A 17,960-nucleotide genomic window follows, 5' to 3' on the forward strand; every position below is an offset into this window, starting at 1 on the left:
CACCTAAAACACCTTAACTACACTTAGGGTACATAGTGGAACATTGTTCATGAAGGTTACTTCACCTAATTAAGCCCCTAAGTCATGTTGAGTTTACTTTGACCTAGGGAACCAACTTGTTTGACCTTTTATGAACTGCATGTTAGAAGCTTTTCATGGCTGAGCAACCTAAAGCAACGTTGTAGAAAATTATATATGGAACAAACTTTGTTTAGAGGCCAAGTCATGAAAATGTGTGGAACAGCCCCAAACATGGCCCACAAGGCAGATTTGGGTGCTGATTCAGCACTTAGAAAATTTTCTAAGTCTTTTTCTGATTTCCAGTTTCATCGGCTCAACTTTGGGACGATTTTACTAGCAAACCATTGGGAATTAGAACTTGATACTTTAATGGAAGTTGTAGATGGTATGTAGGTTTACAATTTTGGTTTAGATGGTTTGCGTTAGTGCTTCACGGTTTAGGAGTTTGAACATTAGCAATTCGCACTGACAGTCTCTCGGTGTCGCCTCTGATGGCGTTCGGGTTCAGGTCGACAGGGCTGACCGGCATCAGGCTGAGCTCACCGAGTGGCGGTTGTATGCTGGCGCTACCCCCACAAGTCTAGCCATCATGGACACATCAACCCACGCGTCCTCTAGAGCAAGCGCTGCCTTCATTTGCATTTCCTTGCCTCGCCCTGCTCGCGTTCACGCTCGCCGCGGAGAGAACGAGCCGCAGCGACGCCGTGGAGCTCCACCGAGCTCGCGTGAGCTCACCACTACACTATAGCCAGCACCACTCCAACCACAGCTCCGCTAGCACCTCATGGACCTCAGCGACGTTCTTGCTAAGCCAGCCAAGCCCTAGGTGAGCGACATTGCCGACTTTGCCCTGGCCAAATCTCACCGGAGTGCCGCCACGCTCGCGGTCCACCATGGCCAGCACATCATTGCACCTTTCCTCCTTCCCTAGCTCTCGGCTCATCTTCTCCATCATGTGTAGATGCTCAGGTGAAGATGCTACCAACAATGCTAGTCCAGGCAAGCCAGAACATGGCCGCGCACCGCCGTGCCTTGCCGCCGCTAGTGGCCTCACACGCCACGCTCTACCACTTCACCGCAGCGTGTAGCAGTAGCGTAGGGAGGTCCTACATGGTCCCAGGAAGCCTATGCACACCTTAGCTAGGCATCTAGAGCCGAGGTTCGTCGGAGCACCACCGTGCGCCATGGCCGAGCCGCCGTCACCATGGCCGACACACCTAGAGGTCGGTAGTGTTTAGGTTTAGGAGGTCACTCGATGTGGGATGTCGAGGCGGACACGGTGGTACCCTCCTCGTCGCCGGTGACCTCATTGTTGTCAAGATTCCTCGCATTCAACGGTGTCCCCTGCTCTAGTTAGACTGATCGGTGGGGTCCACTGACCTGTCGATCCCGAGCGTCAATGACTGTGAAGTGAAAAAGAAAGTTCATTTATTTCCAGATTTGCATGCATATTTGGAAAATCATAAGTGGAGTTTTAGAGATCCAATTTTGGTGAACCAAACTTTGTTGTGTTCCTTATGAAGTGTAGTATTTAGTAAAAATATAACATGAACACTTGTAGTAAAGTTTCTAGAAGAATTAAATTGCAACTTAAAATGTGTTTTTAAATGAATGCAAACTTGTTTAATTCATATCTAGAGTTCCAGTGCTCCAAAAATTATGAAATTTGTATGGTCAACTATTCTTGACGAGTTATGAAATCATATCTAGAGTTTCATGGCAGATAAGCATGATTAATTCTAACATGTAGGTCCGCCTTGATGGTTTTCTAGATAAACCCTACAGAAAATACAGATTCACCAAAACTCGTGGAATTTGTTAGTTTAAACCCCTAGATCTTTGTTGGTGATCACAATTGTGCCCTTATACATGTTTTATTGATAGTTTATAATGGTTGTTAACTACCATCAACAACAATGCCAAACTTAGCAATGGATCAGGAGTTGCTACAATGTTTTCACTCCTCAAAATTACACATGCGTTCAAACAAGAATTTTCCTCCGGTTTAGAATTAACCGATTGACTTTTCAAACTTGCCAATATTACCTTTAACCTGGGGCTTGTACCCTTAACTTGGGTCTTGAGAAATTGAAAGATAGAATGATCAAGTCAAGCACTATGTCTCAAGTTCTTTGCTCAACTATTATTCTAGAGTTTTTATAAGTTTTCAAAATAAAACTCAGAGTTTCCATTGTATGGCACTCTCAAGTCTCTCAAAATATATGGTATTTGTGGATCCTCACCAAGGCAAAAAATAATATTATGCCTTTCTCTTCCTACAACTAAGGCTTATGTGGGGCGCATAGGAATGGTGATAAAATGAAAGAGCATACTTGTAGTACATATATTGTAAAGTCAAACTTCGGATCCAAAGAGAGTTAAGTCGTACAATCAAATCAAGATGTGCATGTGTGTGGAATGTGGTGGATATATATGGTGGCTAGCCTAATTCTACTATGCTCCTTGAAAACATATCTCTCATTTGAAACTTGGAAACATCTTTGCAAGAAAACATGGGCTGTCTTATTCGTCTCATTTTTAGGTGGGCATCTATGTACCCATTGTTTTAATATCTCGGACACTTGTCCATTTTTTTCAATACTTTATTCTTCTTCTTTTTTATGAATAACTTTTGCACAGCCCATGCTTCTTCTCTGCAATAAAACTTTTGAGAGATAGCAACAAGAACTTGGAGCATTTTATTTGGTGGAAAACCTATCAAACATATTTTTGGTGTTTACTCCCAGTGTAGGAGTAAAACGTTTTTGGGTGGATCTAGATGGAATGCATGTTTTTGCTCCTACCCCCAGTGTAGGAGTAGTGCATATGTGGGTGACATGTACATGATCTTGATTTTAAGAGCATAACAAACCTCTCATAAGGATCAACAAAGCTTGACAAAACTCAATGCAAAACAAGTAGCATATAAGAGTGAAAGTTTTCCTAGTCTAAATAAGAATGTTTGGCTCTGGTAGGAATTTAAACTTTGTCATACAGGAATTAATCATGTTGTATTTTTATGTTTTTCAAAAGAAATCTCCAGAATTTAGTATCACTTAGAACAAAATAAATAGCAACTCAAACCTTCTCATATCATATCTGTCAATTACCTAGACTTAGATCAAGCATTTGCTACCCACGAGTTTCAAGTTCAGAGCAAATTCTCATGTCAAAATAGTCATATCCAAAACTCCGAATTCAAGGCTGAAAACCAGGTACTTGAAAGGAATTACAATAGAGCAACTATTCATCATTTCCATTATGAGAATTCATCTTCAAGCTCTTTTTTATTGATTCAACTCTAAAAATAGAAATTAAAGCAAACTTTATACACACTCTTTTTATTTGGTTTTCATTTTTTTTAAATCACACCTTACTAATACAGATAAAGACAAATTTCTTTTTTTGTTCTTGTTATGCATCTTTTTTTTAAATAAGACAAATTCGAAAATAAATAAAGAAAAGGAAAAGGAAAGAGAGCTTACCTTAGATAACGGGGGGATCCTCCTCCCCCAAGCTGGGTGTTGTCATAGTCCTTCAGAATGGCGGGTCAAAGTTGAGCTTTCCGAACAAATAGTTCCAATTCTCATTGTCCTACTGCTGGTGTTGCTAGATGTTGTTGAGGTGATCTCCCATCTCTGCTTGCCACTGGGAGTGCTAGTGAAGTATGTTCTAGATGTCTTGCTGTGTCTCTTCAATGTTTGTCAACCTAGTGTTGAGGCAGGAGTGCTCCATCTATTGGTCATGATAGCCCATTAGCTGATCATGATAGCCACGGGCAGAGAAGGTCATACGTCCTTCCTAGTGGCTGCTTGAAACTTTTTCATAGGCCTGCTACTGATAGTAGTCGAAGTTGCCATACTGCTATTGCTCACTTGATCCCTGTTGCTAGGAACTTTCTGAGTGTAGAGGAGTAGGCTGCTCCTAGCCAGCATGCTTGGGCTGGTATATGCGAGAAGATCCTAGCTGATCCTATCCTACATAGCTGGTGAAAGCCGGTCCCTCTGGAATTGGGTCATCGCTATTGTACCGGGGCTATGGGTTGCGAGTTATTCTCACAGAAGCACTTCTGCGAGGCGCTGCTTCCTTGACCTATAAATCAAAGATAGAAGAATTCACCACATACAACCCAAGGTTCTGGTCTCGTAACGAAATCTCAGTTGTATACCCCAATTACATCATGACAAGTTGACCATTATTGTTCTTTTTTTATCATGTGAGCCTAGACAAAATATTCATAATCGATGTTCCAGCGGTCAATGTCTTCAATATAAGCAACAGAAGCATTTTCCAAAAGACCCAAATTTTGGGCGATGTGGGTGACCAAAGAGGTACAACCGACATCTCCCATGAGTTCAAAAACTTCCTTCCATTGTTTCTTCATGAGTTTAACAGGTGAAACCTTTCTTCTCTTAACCATGGCATAAAGTAACGTGAGTTCATCAATCCTTACGGTGCGAAAATCCTAGCCATTTATGCATGAAGCGCACGGTAGGGTGATGAATATCACTAGTGTGAGGACGGTGACAAGTAAGTTCTTTGGATATTTCTCTCCAAAATTTTGTCCTATCAAAATCTTGCAAAGCAGAATCTATGTTAACTACGCACTATGCATTGAATCCTAGAAGCTCACTAAACTGTTTCTAGGGACAAAAATATTTCCCAAATAGTACCAATGTGACTTCAGAATTAGTGGTTTGCATAGTGCATAAAAATTCTACTGTCAAGAGCTTATGTAACACCCTAAAATTTGCTTCTCTTGAAATAGAGCTAAGATGAATTAATTTTGTATTTTTGTGCTCATGAAAACCTAGGGGAATAATAATTTTTCATTAAATTAAAATTTATCATAAGGTAGTAACATATTTGAGCATACATGCTGTTGCATTTTATTTATTGTATTGAGTGATTTTTGAATGTATTTAAATTGATTCAAAATCAATTGAAAAAATGAGCTTTGTTCTTTCTAAAAAATCCCTCTTCCTCCTTCTCCCTAGATTCGGCCTGCTAGCCCAAGGCCGCAGCCCAGCTCCTTCGCCTCTCTCCCGCTCATCTTTCAACCTCGGCCTAGATGGTCAGCCCGCTCCCACTCCCGCTCCTGCTCCCGCTCCCGCTTCCCTCTCTCTCTCTTGGCTTGGGCCTAGAGCGCAACTCCCTCCATCTTGGCCCGGGCGGCATTTCCCTCTCTTTCCCCATGGCCGCTGGCCTTTTCCCCTCCCCCGCGCCTCTGCTCTTGGGCTGGCCCAGCGAGCGCAACAACCTGCTCCACCCCCTCTCTCTGTCCGACTGATAGCTCAGTCCCACGCCTTGAGGCGCTGATGCCTAGGACCCATCTATCAACATCATCTCCTACCTAGCCTTCGTTCCTAAGACTAACTCTACTCGATTCAAACTTTGCCATCGCCGGGAGTCCATGCCGCCTCCAATTTCTCCACCCGATTAGCATGCCTCCCAAGCCTTGTCCCCTATAAAAGCAAGCTACAGGTGCTATGCCACCCCATCCTAGATCCCAAATGCCTAGCCACTGCTCGAGAGCAAGACACCGCAAACCCTAGTTATCCGCCGTAGCCGTTTGCCTCGCCGATCCATCACTTCGTCATTGTCCGGGACCGCTCCCCAAGCATTGCATAAAGGTAAGTAACCTATAGGTACCAGCCACACCCTCCTTCTCTCTCTCTGTCTCTTGCTTCGCATCGCCGAAGCTTCACCGGCGAGTCTGACCTGCCTCGTCGAGCCCCGCGCCGCCCTGGTGTCGTCGCAGCAGCCGTAAACCCCTCCGTCGAGTTCGCCTTGGCCTCCTCTTCCTTCCCGTACCTTTCCCGAGCCAAACCTTGGCCTCCAAGGCTGAATTCGAGTTGCACCGGTGAGCTCTTCGTCGCTATCCATGGCCACCACCGCACCGAAGTCACTGTGCCGGCCGAAGAAATCCTCCCAACCCTCGGTAGCCATCCATCTTTGATCCAACAACCCAGATTAGAAGGTACCCCTTCGTAGGCAATTTTGCTAAAGAGCCCCTCAGTTTTATCTAAATAGAACCCACAATCCGTGGCATACTCCCAGAATACGTTTTCTTATTCTGGAAGCGTAGTTTCTTTCTAATAGATTCAAAATATGTTTTTGTCTATTTACAGTTTTGCCACTAGTTTTCTTTAGGCCATAACTTCTCTATTTTAACTTTGATTTGACCCGTTCAAGTTGCGTTAGATTCATAATTGCGTAATCTACATGTTCATCCTATTATTAAACATGTTTTTAACTTTTGAAATTCGAGGTTAGATTTAATCTATTATTTTATTATAGAAAATCTTGTTTAATTCATAACTTCTTTGTTATAGCTCCGATTAGAGTGCTTTTCGCGTCTGTGTGTTCGTAATAATGTGTAGAACATCTTTAAAACCTTTTTACTTGTGGTTTCATATGTTTGGTGTACTGTTCTAATTTAGATCTATTGTTTGCTTTGTGTATGATTGAATGGATGCTTGTGTGGTGCTTTATGATATCGTCCAGTCAGTGAGCTATACGTGGTGAATTCAGAAGCAATTCATTGAAGATTTGGACTAGAAGAATGATCTAAGTTTTAAGGCAAGTATAGCATGGGATCTTCCTTGTTGTCCTATTCACTATAATAATTTAATCATATGCATGTGTCTACCTTGGCAACCGTTGTAAGTTTCCTAGCTATTTAATATCCTAGATTCCTTGTTACCTATGGGGTATTGCATTGGGTAGTATGATGCTAGTGCCCAAACTAAAGCATGATCTTATAACTTGACTAATGGATTATGCAATGAACACTAAAAGATGCTTTTTAACAACATGGAACAAGGGGCTAGAGCATTGGGCTATTTTTATGGAGCTCTAGATTCCTCTCCCTAAGGACTTATCTGTAAGTGAACATCCAGGACTTATAGTACAATTATGAGGGCTACATGGCTCTGGCTTTAGCTTAGTATGAGGACCTTTTCTACCTTGTTAGTGGTTACCTTTATTAGCATAAGAATGGCTTGCTGATTCGGGTATAGTGCGGCCTCTGTCCCCATGTGTATAGGTTGCGCGTCATTGTGCCATCGGGAAGGGGGGCTCTACATATGTTTACCAAGTGAATCTAATAGCCCCAACTTGTTAGACGAACCTTTGAAAGGCTTCATAGTGAACCCTGTTGACCTTCCTTGGTAGTGGGTCAAGAGGCTGATCACCTTGGGCAAAAGGGTAAATCACGACTCACAGTGAAAATGTGCAACCTCTGTAGAGTGTAAAACTGGTATATCAGCCGTGCTCATAGTCACGAGCGATCTTAGAACCGTTACGAAATAGATGATGAACACTGATGATACTGATGATAAAGATGCTCATTAATGGTTAATTGTTTATACTATTCATTATTCATGTTTACCTGATCATGTGTTTATATGGGCTTTGTGATAAACTTGTTGCTACTCCTATGCTAAAATTGTGACAATTAAAAGCTAATCATAGTTAACCAGTGTTAGCCTTTTGAGCTTCATGAACCCCATGTTATATTTGTTGAGTGCGACATGTACTTATGCTTGCTTTATTTTTCAATTATTTGGATAAAAATCGTGGATGGGTACTAGATTGCTATAGTTCTGAGGAATGAGGCATGTGATCAACCAGTCAGTTGTCCCTGTGGAATTGGAGTCTTCACCCAAAGATCGAAGTTGTCTTTCCACTGTTTGTTTTCTAAGGTTATATTCTTTATACTAAGGACGTTATATATTGAGCATTGTCTTTTGATATTACCCTTATTTGTAGCTATATGTGAGATTTTACTTCCTGGGCTCACATATGGTGTGTATCTAGTTTTGTTCATAAAACCAGGTTCTACAAAGTGGTATCAAAGTAATGTTGACTATAGGACACAAGCCTATATAGAACCAGACGTTTTAGCATGCTTTCATCTTTGCTTAGTTCTTGCTTTCTCTCCAATCTTGTTATTTTCTAAAAGATATGCTCGCTTTGGTCTCTAATTCGGTTATAAAAACCTTGTCTGTATTCTCATTCCTCTCTCTTTGTTTAAATAGATGGGTCATAATGAGGAGACCACCGGCATCAAAGGTTAGGAGGACCAGGCTATGTTGTCCTTAATTGCATTCGACAAGGAGAAGCTTTTAGCTATGCAACAACAAGTATTAGAAGGAATGACTCAACATGGGAGTTCTCAATAGTGCCTACCACAGGGTCAAACCAACATACTAAAGGGACCAGTGAAGAGACAAGTAGCAGAAGCTTGGAAGAACATGAAGTCCAATGAAGGTGCTGGTAGTAATATGCTCGGAAGTTAGTATCAATGTCATTGTTGTGAACATTATGGTTTTCCTTGTCTTCGAAACAAGCCAACTAAGAAGGAAGTCAAGGTGAACTCGAGTTGTGAGGCCAATGTGGATAAGAAGAGGAAGGCAAACTCACTGGAGCCAGTATTGGGAAGTGACCAACATTTGAGTTCTGCTACATTGTCACATCCAGCTCTAATCCCTGGGTAGATAAATTCAAACTTTAAAGAGTTAGAGGCTTCTCAAGCTAAGACTGCTGCACATGAGGTATGCATAAATGGGTGGACAATCACCTATAAGGAGTTTGAACCCCAAAAGATCAAGTGAGCTAGAAAGCAGTCCAGTCAAACAAAGATGAACCTTCAGAGTCAGAAAGATGACAACACACCAAGCAACAATTCGGTGGAGTATGACATCACTAAAGATCCAGCTAAGAGAAAGTGTTATCATTGCCAACAGGAAGGACATTATGTTAAATTTTTCCCATAGAAGAATCAACAATTACACCATAGAAGTGGCCAGAGTCAGATCACTACAGGGTTGCCACCAGTAAGTGTTAGTGATGCCCAACCCGAAAGAAGCATTTGATGAGGATGATGAATAAAGGAGTCATGACGGACTATCCAAGATCAATGAAGTGGAGGATGTGTTGCCCTCACGGTCATGCAAGAGATGCTACCCTAGATGCCCTCATAGCCACACCTTGGTTAAGAAATAGGAGTTTATGTCCTTCATATAATAAAAACGATAGTATCGCAAGTCAAGTCAATGATTGAGTTGTGCACCTTTATTGCTTTATTGAATTGTCATTATGCTTCTACTTGTTTTGAATCTTTGTAATGATTACAATGATCTTGCTGGGTGTTCCCACAATTTCATTTAGTCATAGGCCTAAGGTGTAAGGATTAATGAAATAAATAGTCGGGTTTTGGTTATCTCCTGTTTTCTCTATCCTGCCTTTCGGAGCAGCCTACACTCTTTGGTTTATATCTCTGATTTTGGATGATAAGAAATCATGAGAAAATTCTGGACAATAGTAGACTTCAATATCTTTCTGTGACCACAAGAAACACCCTGATATCTATTTCGGTTATGGAGTTATGAAAATCACAAGATGATGCACCTGTGCTGTCTGAGGCCTGGAACAGTTTCTGTTGTGCACTATTTTCAACTTCATGACCTACAAAATTTGGAAAAGTGTTCTATAAGGAAGTTGTGGAGGATTTGATAAGCTTTCCAACGGTATAAATTTCTACTTCATGGGATTAATAGATCTTGAGTTATGGCTGTTTTACTGTGCTGTTGTTTTCCTATCCGCGAGGAAAATCAAGTTGTTTATTCGTACCCTTGAACATGAATTTCTTTGGGATGTCAGAACTTCTTGAAGACAGTCAACTTAATTCAGAAGGAGATTCAAGATATGCCTTGGTGTCCCCTAGTCAATCTTTCTTAAAGGGGTAGCCAAGCTAAAGAAGTTGCAAGACGAAGGCTTCATACGTTCTGGTGCTTCACTTGGAAGTATAGGTTATGTCTCTGGATGAGAAGTCACTATCAAGCACTGGTATCCTTGCTAAAGATGTGTTACTTGTTGGATCAAGGAGCTCAGGTATTTTTCCCATATTGGTTAACACTTCAAGCTATTATCAATTGGATGTTCAGTTATGCTCTCTAGCTCTCACTTGGAAAAGTGCTATCACTTAGAGAAGCAAAAGTCGTTGCCGATGCCCTTAGCAAAGAAGAGTTTTGCTAAGAAGATTCGGATGACACCATGGATTAAGAATTGTGTTTGGGAGTTTAGCAGCTTAACCTGAGCATATATAGTCATTAAAGTTTTAAAGTTGGTGGTAGAGCCTACTTTGGACCAAGAAAGTGAAAAGACTCAATTTGATGGTGAACATATGAAGAAAGAGGTCTAATAAGTATAGACTAAAAAGGAAAGGTGGCCTAGTGAATGGAGTTACCTGAGTATTGTTTGGAGTATCTGGAGTTACCTGAGTATTGTTTGGAGTATCTATCAGGATCATGGGATCGGTTTGGCAAGTTACCTGGAGTAAGGTTAGCAAGTATGCAAAGTAAAGTGGGATCCTTATCAAGAAGATGAAACTACATGAGGAAGTAAAGAAGAATCCAAAGGCGGAGAGTCTGCATCTCTATTGTCACTATCTCCACAAATCTCTGGGATGAGATTCATTTTAAGGGGGGTAGAATTATAACACCCTAAAATTTGCTTCTCTTGAAATAGAGCTAAGATGAAATAATTTTGTATTTTTGTGCTCATGAAAACATAGGGGAATAATAATTTTTCATTAAATTAAAATTTATCATAAGGTAGCAACTTGTTTGAGCATACATACCATTGCATTTTATTTATTATATTGAGTGATTTTTGAACTGTATTTAAATTGATTCAAAATCATTTGAAAAAAATGAGGTTTGTTCTTTTTGAAAAAATCCCTCTTCCTCCTTCTCCGTGGATTCGGCCTGCTGGCCCAAGGCCGTAGCCCATCTCCTTCACCTCTCTCCCTCTCCTCTTTTGGCCTCGGCCTAGATGGTTGGCCCGCTCCCACTCCCGCTCCTGCTTCCCTCTCTCTCTCTTGGCTTGGGCCTAGAGTGCCACTCCCTCCATCCTGGCCTACGTGGCATTTCCCTCTCTTTCCCCGTGGCCGCCAGCCTTTTCCCCTCCCCCACACCTCCACTCTTGGGCTAGCCCAGCGAGCGCACTAACCCGCTCTGCTCCCTCTCTTTGTCCGACTGATAGCTCAGTCCTACGCAATGAGGCGCTGACGCCCAGGACCCATCTATCAGCGTTGTCTCCTATCTTGCCTTCGTTCCAGAGATGGACTCTACTCAATCTAGACTCTGTTGCCACTAGGAGTCCACACTGCCTCTAATTACTCCACCTGATTAGCATGCCTCCCAAGCCTCGGCCCCTATAAAGCAAGCCACAGGTGCCACACTGCCCCATCCTAGACCCTGAATGCCTAGCCATGGCCCGAGAGCAAGCCGCCACAAACCCTAGTTAGTCACCGACACCGTTCGCCTCTTCATTCCACCGCTCCATCATCATTCGGGACCACTCCCCGAGCATTGCACAAAGGTAATTAACCCATAGGTACTGGCCGTGCCCTCCTTCTCATAGTCTGTCTCTCGCTTCATGTCACCAGAGCTTCAGCGGTGAGTTCGACCCGCCTTGTCGAGCCCCATGCCACCCTGGTGCCATCGCAGCTACCGTAAACCCCTTCATCGAGTTCACCTTGGCCTCCTCTTCCTTCCCGTACCTTTCTCGAGCCAAACCGTGGCCTCCAAGGCTGAATTCGAGTTGAGCTAGTGAGCTCTTCATCGCCATCCATGGCCACCACCGCGCTGGAGTCACTGTGACGGCCAGAGAAATCATCCCAACCCTCGATAGTTGTCCATCTTTGATCCAATGACCCCGATTAGAAGATACCCCTTCGTACGCAATTTTGTTAAAGAGCCCCTCAGTTTTATCTAAATAGAACCCACAGTCCATTTTCTTATTTTGGAAGCGTAGTTTCTTTCTAGTAGATTCAAAATATGTTTTCATCTATTTATAGTTTTGCCACTAGTTTTCTTTAGGCTATAACTTCTCTGTTTTAACTCCGATTTGACCCATTCAAGTTGAGTAATCTACATGTTCATCCTATTATTAAACATGTTTTTAACTTTTGAAATTTGAGGTTAGATTTAATCTATTATTTTATTATAGGAAATCTTGTTTAATTCATAACTTCTTCGTTATAGCTCCGATTAGAGTGCTTTTTGTGTCTGTGTGATCGTAATAATGTGTAGAACATCTTTAAAATCTTTTTACTTGCTATTTAATAAGTTTGGTGTACTCTTCTAATTTAGATCTATTGTTTGTTTTGTGTATGATTGCATGGATGCTTGTGTCATGCTTTATGATATTGTCTAGTCGGTGAGCTATACTTGGTGAATTTAGAAGCAATTCATTGAAGGTTTGGACTAGATGAAAGATCTGAGTTTTAAGGCAAGTGTAGCATGGGATCTTCCTTGTTGTCCTATTCACTATAATAATTTAATCATATGCATGTGTCTACCTTGGCAACCGTTGTAAGTTTCCTAGCTATTTAATATCCTAGATTCCTGGTTACCTATGGGGTATTGCATTGGGTAGTATGATGCTAGTGCTCAAACTAAAGCATGATCTTGTAACTTGACTAATGGATTATGCAATAAACACTAAAAGATGCTTTTTAGCAACATGGAACAAGGGGGCTAGAGCATTGGGCTATTTTTATGGTGCTCTAGATTCCTCTCCCTAAGGACTTATCTGTAAGTGATCATCCAGGACTTATAGTACAACTATGAGGGCTACATGGCTCTGGCTTTAGCTTAGAATGAGGACCTTTTCTAGCTTGTTAGTGGTTACCTTTATTGGCGTAAGAATGGCTTGCTGAATCTGGTATAGTGTGGCCTCTGTCCCCTTGTGTATAGGCTGCGCATCATTGTGCCATCAGGAAGGGGCTCTACATTTGTTTACTGAGTGAATCTAATAGCCCTAACTTGTTAGATGAACCTTTGAAAGGCTTCATAGTGAACCCTACCGACATTCCTTGGTAGTGGGTCAAGAGGCTGATTACCTTAGGCGAAAGGATAAATCACGACTCATAGTGAAAGTGTACAACCTCTGTACAGTGTAAAACTAGTATATTAGCCATGCTCACGGTCACGAGCGGCCTTGGAACCCTTATAGAATAGATGATGAACACTGATGATACTTATGATAAAGTTGCTCATTAATGGTTAATTGTTTATGCTATTCATTATTCATGTTTACCTGATCATGTGTTTATATGGGATTGTGATAAACTTGTTGCTACTCCTATGTTAAAATTGTGACAATTAAAATCTAATTGCAGTTAACCAGTGTTAGTCTTTTGAGCTTCATGAACCTCATGTTATATTTATTGAGTACGACATATACTTATGCTTGCTTTATTTTTCAATTATTTGGATAAAAACCTTGGATGGGTACTGGATTGCTAGAGTTTGGAGGAATTAGGCCTGTGATCAACCAGTCAGTTGTCCCTATGGAATTGGAGTCTTCACCCGAAGATTGGAGTTGTCTTGCCGCTATTTGCTGTTTAAGTTATATTCTTTATACTAAGTACGTTATATATTGAGCATTGTCTTTTGATATTACCCTTATTTGTGGTTATATGTGAGATTTAACTTCCTAGGCTCACATATGGGGTGTATCTGGTTTTGTTCTTAAAATTGGGTGCTATAGCTTAGACCCTAGCTATCAATATGCCAAAGATTTTCCCACCCAATAGTTTTAAATATGATTTCAAATTTTACATTCATACATGTTGCTTGTAGAAGGGCTTGGTCATAAACAGAAGTGTGAATGAACCTCTGGGTCTTCAGCTGCTTGTAGGCCCCTTTCTCCGTCTTGTTCCGAAGCTTGAGATGCTTCTCTTCTAGGAGAATGTCCTTCTCAGCAGACGATTACCCAGATGACACTCCAATAGTGGGAGATGGAACATTGATCTACATGTCGGCGCATCCTCTGGAAGAAGTGCTTCTAGTCGAACGGAACAAAGACACACGCTTGAGCTTCCCTAAATACTTACTCATCTTCTTGCAAAACAAATAGGCAACACAACTCATGGAACAGATTAGGAAAATAAAATGTCTGCGGTTAGCCATCTAGAAGTTAGTCATTCGAGGGTTACTCGTCCAAGGGTTAATCATCCTTGATTGCCTAATGGATTTTCTAATCAAGATTTTGGCAGAACTTTCACCCTAATCTTTTTTATTTTCCCTCTTAATTTTAACAACACTTCCACTCTACTCTTTCTCAACTTTCCTAACTCTAACAACACTTCTATTAAGTGGATTTCCAAACTACGAAATTGGGAATTTAAAATTTTGAACTTGGATGCTAGATTGTGAGTGTGTTTGAGGCTGAGAGCAAGCAGGAGGGGTGCCATTTATAGGCAGCATAGAAGCAGGCCGGCCGGCCAAGTGGTGGGGCCAGCTGGCCCCACATGGTGGCCAACTGGCCTCCTCTTCCTCTAGATATTTCCTTGCTTCATGATTAAGTGAAATGGATGGCCGTCGATGCGAATTCGGTGGAGACATGGCCTGAGTGGATATGGAGGTGGAAATGGAGGTGATGGGTGGTGCTTGAGTGGGCCCTCCATGTTTCCTGTGGGTCCCGGTTGTATGTATTTTTACCGTATACACACATATATATATGCAATGCAAGAATATTTTTTGATACTATAAAATATAAGAAGATGAATGAATGGTATTTTTAAATTTTTATGCCTCCACGTTAAATATTTCTTATGGTTTTTTATGCTACATAAAAATTATTTACATGGGGCTTGAATTTTATAATGCCATGATGAGAATATTTATTTTATAATTCAGGTGTTAAAAAGTAAATATGCTAGGATAAAATGATTAATGCAATGTGAAAAAGTAAATATGGACAACTACCGATTTTACCTTCCGACGAGGGTTTGGGATTTTAAGTCCATCGAACTGGACTTGATTGGAGAAGTCCTTTATTCTTTAGGTGCATCATTCGGTCTCAGAGATGGAGACCCTGATGGTTGTGCTTGCTTCTCATGCCACTCCAAATTGGAGCATTGTTCTGGTCTTGGCTTGAAAGCGAATCGCTCTTCCATGCCATTGATATGGAATTTAATTTCTCTGGCTCTGACACCAATGCATGCATTTTTAGTGCTCAGGAAGGGTCTTCTAGGAATGAGGGGGTGTCTTCATGTCTTCCTGCATATCAAGCAGCACAAAATCCACTGGAACAAAGAAATTTCTTATTTTTACCAAAATATTCTCGGTGATTCCTGTAGGGTAGCAGACCGTTGGTCGGCTAGTTGCAGACACATTGATGTTGGCCTGAGTGTTGAATAGTTGAGCTTGTCGAAAACCTTCTTAGGCATGACACTTACGCTTACTCCAAGATCGCAGAGCGCATTCTCAAAGTTCTGGTTTTCGTCCGAACAATCGATAGTGGGACATCCTGGATCCTTCTTCTTGACAGGTAATGTGTTTAGGATGGTGGTACTACACTCCTCCATTAACTTGATTACCTCAGTGGTGGGCAGTGGTCTTTTGTTGTTGAGAATGTCTCTGAGGTACTTCGCATAGGTGGGTACATGTATGGCATCTAGCAGAGGGGTATTGATATATAACTTTTGAATTACCTCTATGAACTTATCAAACTGCTCATCCATTTTGGTTTTTCGATTTCTGTGTGGAAACGATAGGAAAGTGGTGTCATGAAAATCTTGCATTATCTCTTGTGCTTGTGGCTCAACTTCTTCAACTTCATCATCCTTCTTCTCCTCTTGTACTGCTACCGATGTCTTACTTGTTCTTCTTGGATATGACGGATCACGAGTAGGCTTGCCACTTCTTGTGGTTGTGGCATTGACCTTTTCATGGTTAGTGGCAAGAGGCATATCAGCGGCCAACTGACCTAATTGAGATTCTATCTTTTTATTATAGCTAAGTTGGTCTTTTATAGCAAAAGAAAAACTATCCATTTTAGTGTTTATGTTTTCTAGGACCTTGTCATTAAAAGGAAGCTTTTTAGGAATATTCTCATTAATCCTGACTTGTTCTAAGATCAGATCTCTCAAGGATGATTGATTAGGATTAGAAGGATAATTACCTAGGTACTTACCATAGTAAGTTGACCGTTGTTGTTGACCCCATCCTTATTTCTGTTGTTGTGGAGCAGAATTATTGACAATGGTGTTTACATCCTCTTGAGATTTAGGGAAATCAACCCCCAAATATTCTCCACATACATTTTGAGAATTAAAAGCATCTTGTATGGCCTGATAATCCTTCTTGTAATTGGCTCGTTGTTCAAGCCAATTCAATAATGCATCCATCTTGGTTGACAGTGCACACACCTCTTCTAGTACTTCTTCGCTCTTATTGCATGTTTGAATATTGCATTGAGACCAGCCTTGATTAGAGGCTATCTTCTCCATAAGAGTTTCAGCTTTTCCAAGGGTGAGTGACATAAATGACCCTCTAGCAGTAGCATCAAGTTGTTCATGAGCTTTCTGAGTTAATCCATCATAAAAGCTTTGCATGAGCAACCAATCTTCCATCCCATGATGCAGACAATCTGAAATGTATTCTTGGAAATGTTTCCATGCCTCTAGAATGGTTTCTCCTTTCTAATGTTAGAAGTTAGAAATCTTTCCTCTTAAGGCACTGGTTTTGCCTATAGGGAAGAACTTTGCTAGAAAGGCCTTCGAACACTTTGCCCATGTATTAATGTTATCTTTGTTGGTGTAGAGCCACTGCTTCGCCCTTCCCACAAGCAAGAATGGAAATAGGTGGAGTAGTATGATGTCTTGAGCAATGTCCTTGATAGTGATTGTGCTGCTAATCTCCAAAAAAATCTAAAGATTAGCACTAGCATCTTCATGTGCCTTTCCGCTGAATGGGGAAGCTTGCACCATGTTGATGAGGCTTGGCTTGAGCTCAAACTCAAGGTTGTTGGTTTTAAGTGTTGGACCAGTGCGAATGTTCTCATTGCTTGGAGCAGAGAATTCACACAAAGTCTTTTCAGCCATAGCTTTATAAACTGGTGTTAAGCCTCCTCTTTATTGGTTTGATTGTGATTGATGGAATTTGTTGATGAATCAGAACCAATCCTACAATACCCTGCATAATATATAAATAAAGACAATCAAGGGTAAGCCTACTAAAGCAGAGGTATAAAGTTATGATCCTATCTATAAGTATTTATTTGATCAATTCTCTTAGCCATGTGCCCCTCCCCGGCAACGGCGCCAGAAATGCTTGTTGACATTTTTGAGCATCACTCTTTACTAAGTTGTCATCCCTAGCAATGATGCCAGAAATGCATTGTTGGTAATTATTGAGAACACTTGAAAACCTATATATATTTAGTATCCGCAAGCGCACAGATAATATACCATTGTAGCATTTCACCTGGGAGTATACCAGGTATTGTTATTTATATTTCCACATGGAGGAGCGATGGGGTGGCTAGAGATGTTGTCAAATATGCATACTTATGACAAGACCACTAACTCTCATGCTATAGCAGGGGTAAGTCAAGTGATAAATGTATGATATGTCGCAGAACCGACCAATTTATAAGAGTACAAGTACAATGGCAGCCCGCAAGCGGTCGCACTGTCATACTTGAACCCATATAAACCCGGTAGTCCGTCGAGTACCACGACGGGTCTCGATAAACGATTTACAACAACCAAGATCGTACATGATTCAACTTACATGCCACATATTACATAAAGTTCATAGATACATTTCATCATCAGAGTACGAATAAAAGTTATTACAAACCGAGTTTGATAGATAAAGCGGAAGCAATTAAGTTCGAAAATAAAATTTCCAATATAGTTTGATATAGTGCCAAGTAGGATCACGGTCCACAAAAGCAAAGATAGGGATTAATAAAGAAGCCTGCCCAAGGCTTACTCCTCATCCATGACGGGATAGAAGCAACTCTTGCAATAACCATGATACATAGTGCCATCTACAACAATGGGAAATAAAACCCTGAGTACGAGAAGGTACTCAGCTAGACTTACCCGTCATAAACCAGAAATAAAATGACTC

The 17,960-nt window shown here is 41.2% G+C and overlaps 1 non-coding gene across 1 annotated transcript; it reads left to right on the top strand.

Moving 5' to 3' along the window:
- Positions 1 to 16,451: 16,451 nt before the first annotated feature.
- Positions 16,452 to 16,558, top strand: LOC136519135 (small nucleolar RNA R71). The gene has a single exon (XR_010774698.1). It is a non-coding gene; the product is annotated as a small nucleolar RNA R71 (small nucleolar RNA).
- The last annotated feature ends 1,402 nt before the right edge of the window (positions 16,559 to 17,960 follow it).

The sequence above is a fragment of the Miscanthus floridulus genome, chromosome 17 (assembly GCF_019320115.1).
Source record: "Miscanthus floridulus cultivar M001 chromosome 17, ASM1932011v1, whole genome shotgun sequence".
In the NCBI taxonomy this organism is placed as follows: Eukaryota; Viridiplantae; Streptophyta; class Magnoliopsida; order Poales; family Poaceae; genus Miscanthus; species Miscanthus floridulus.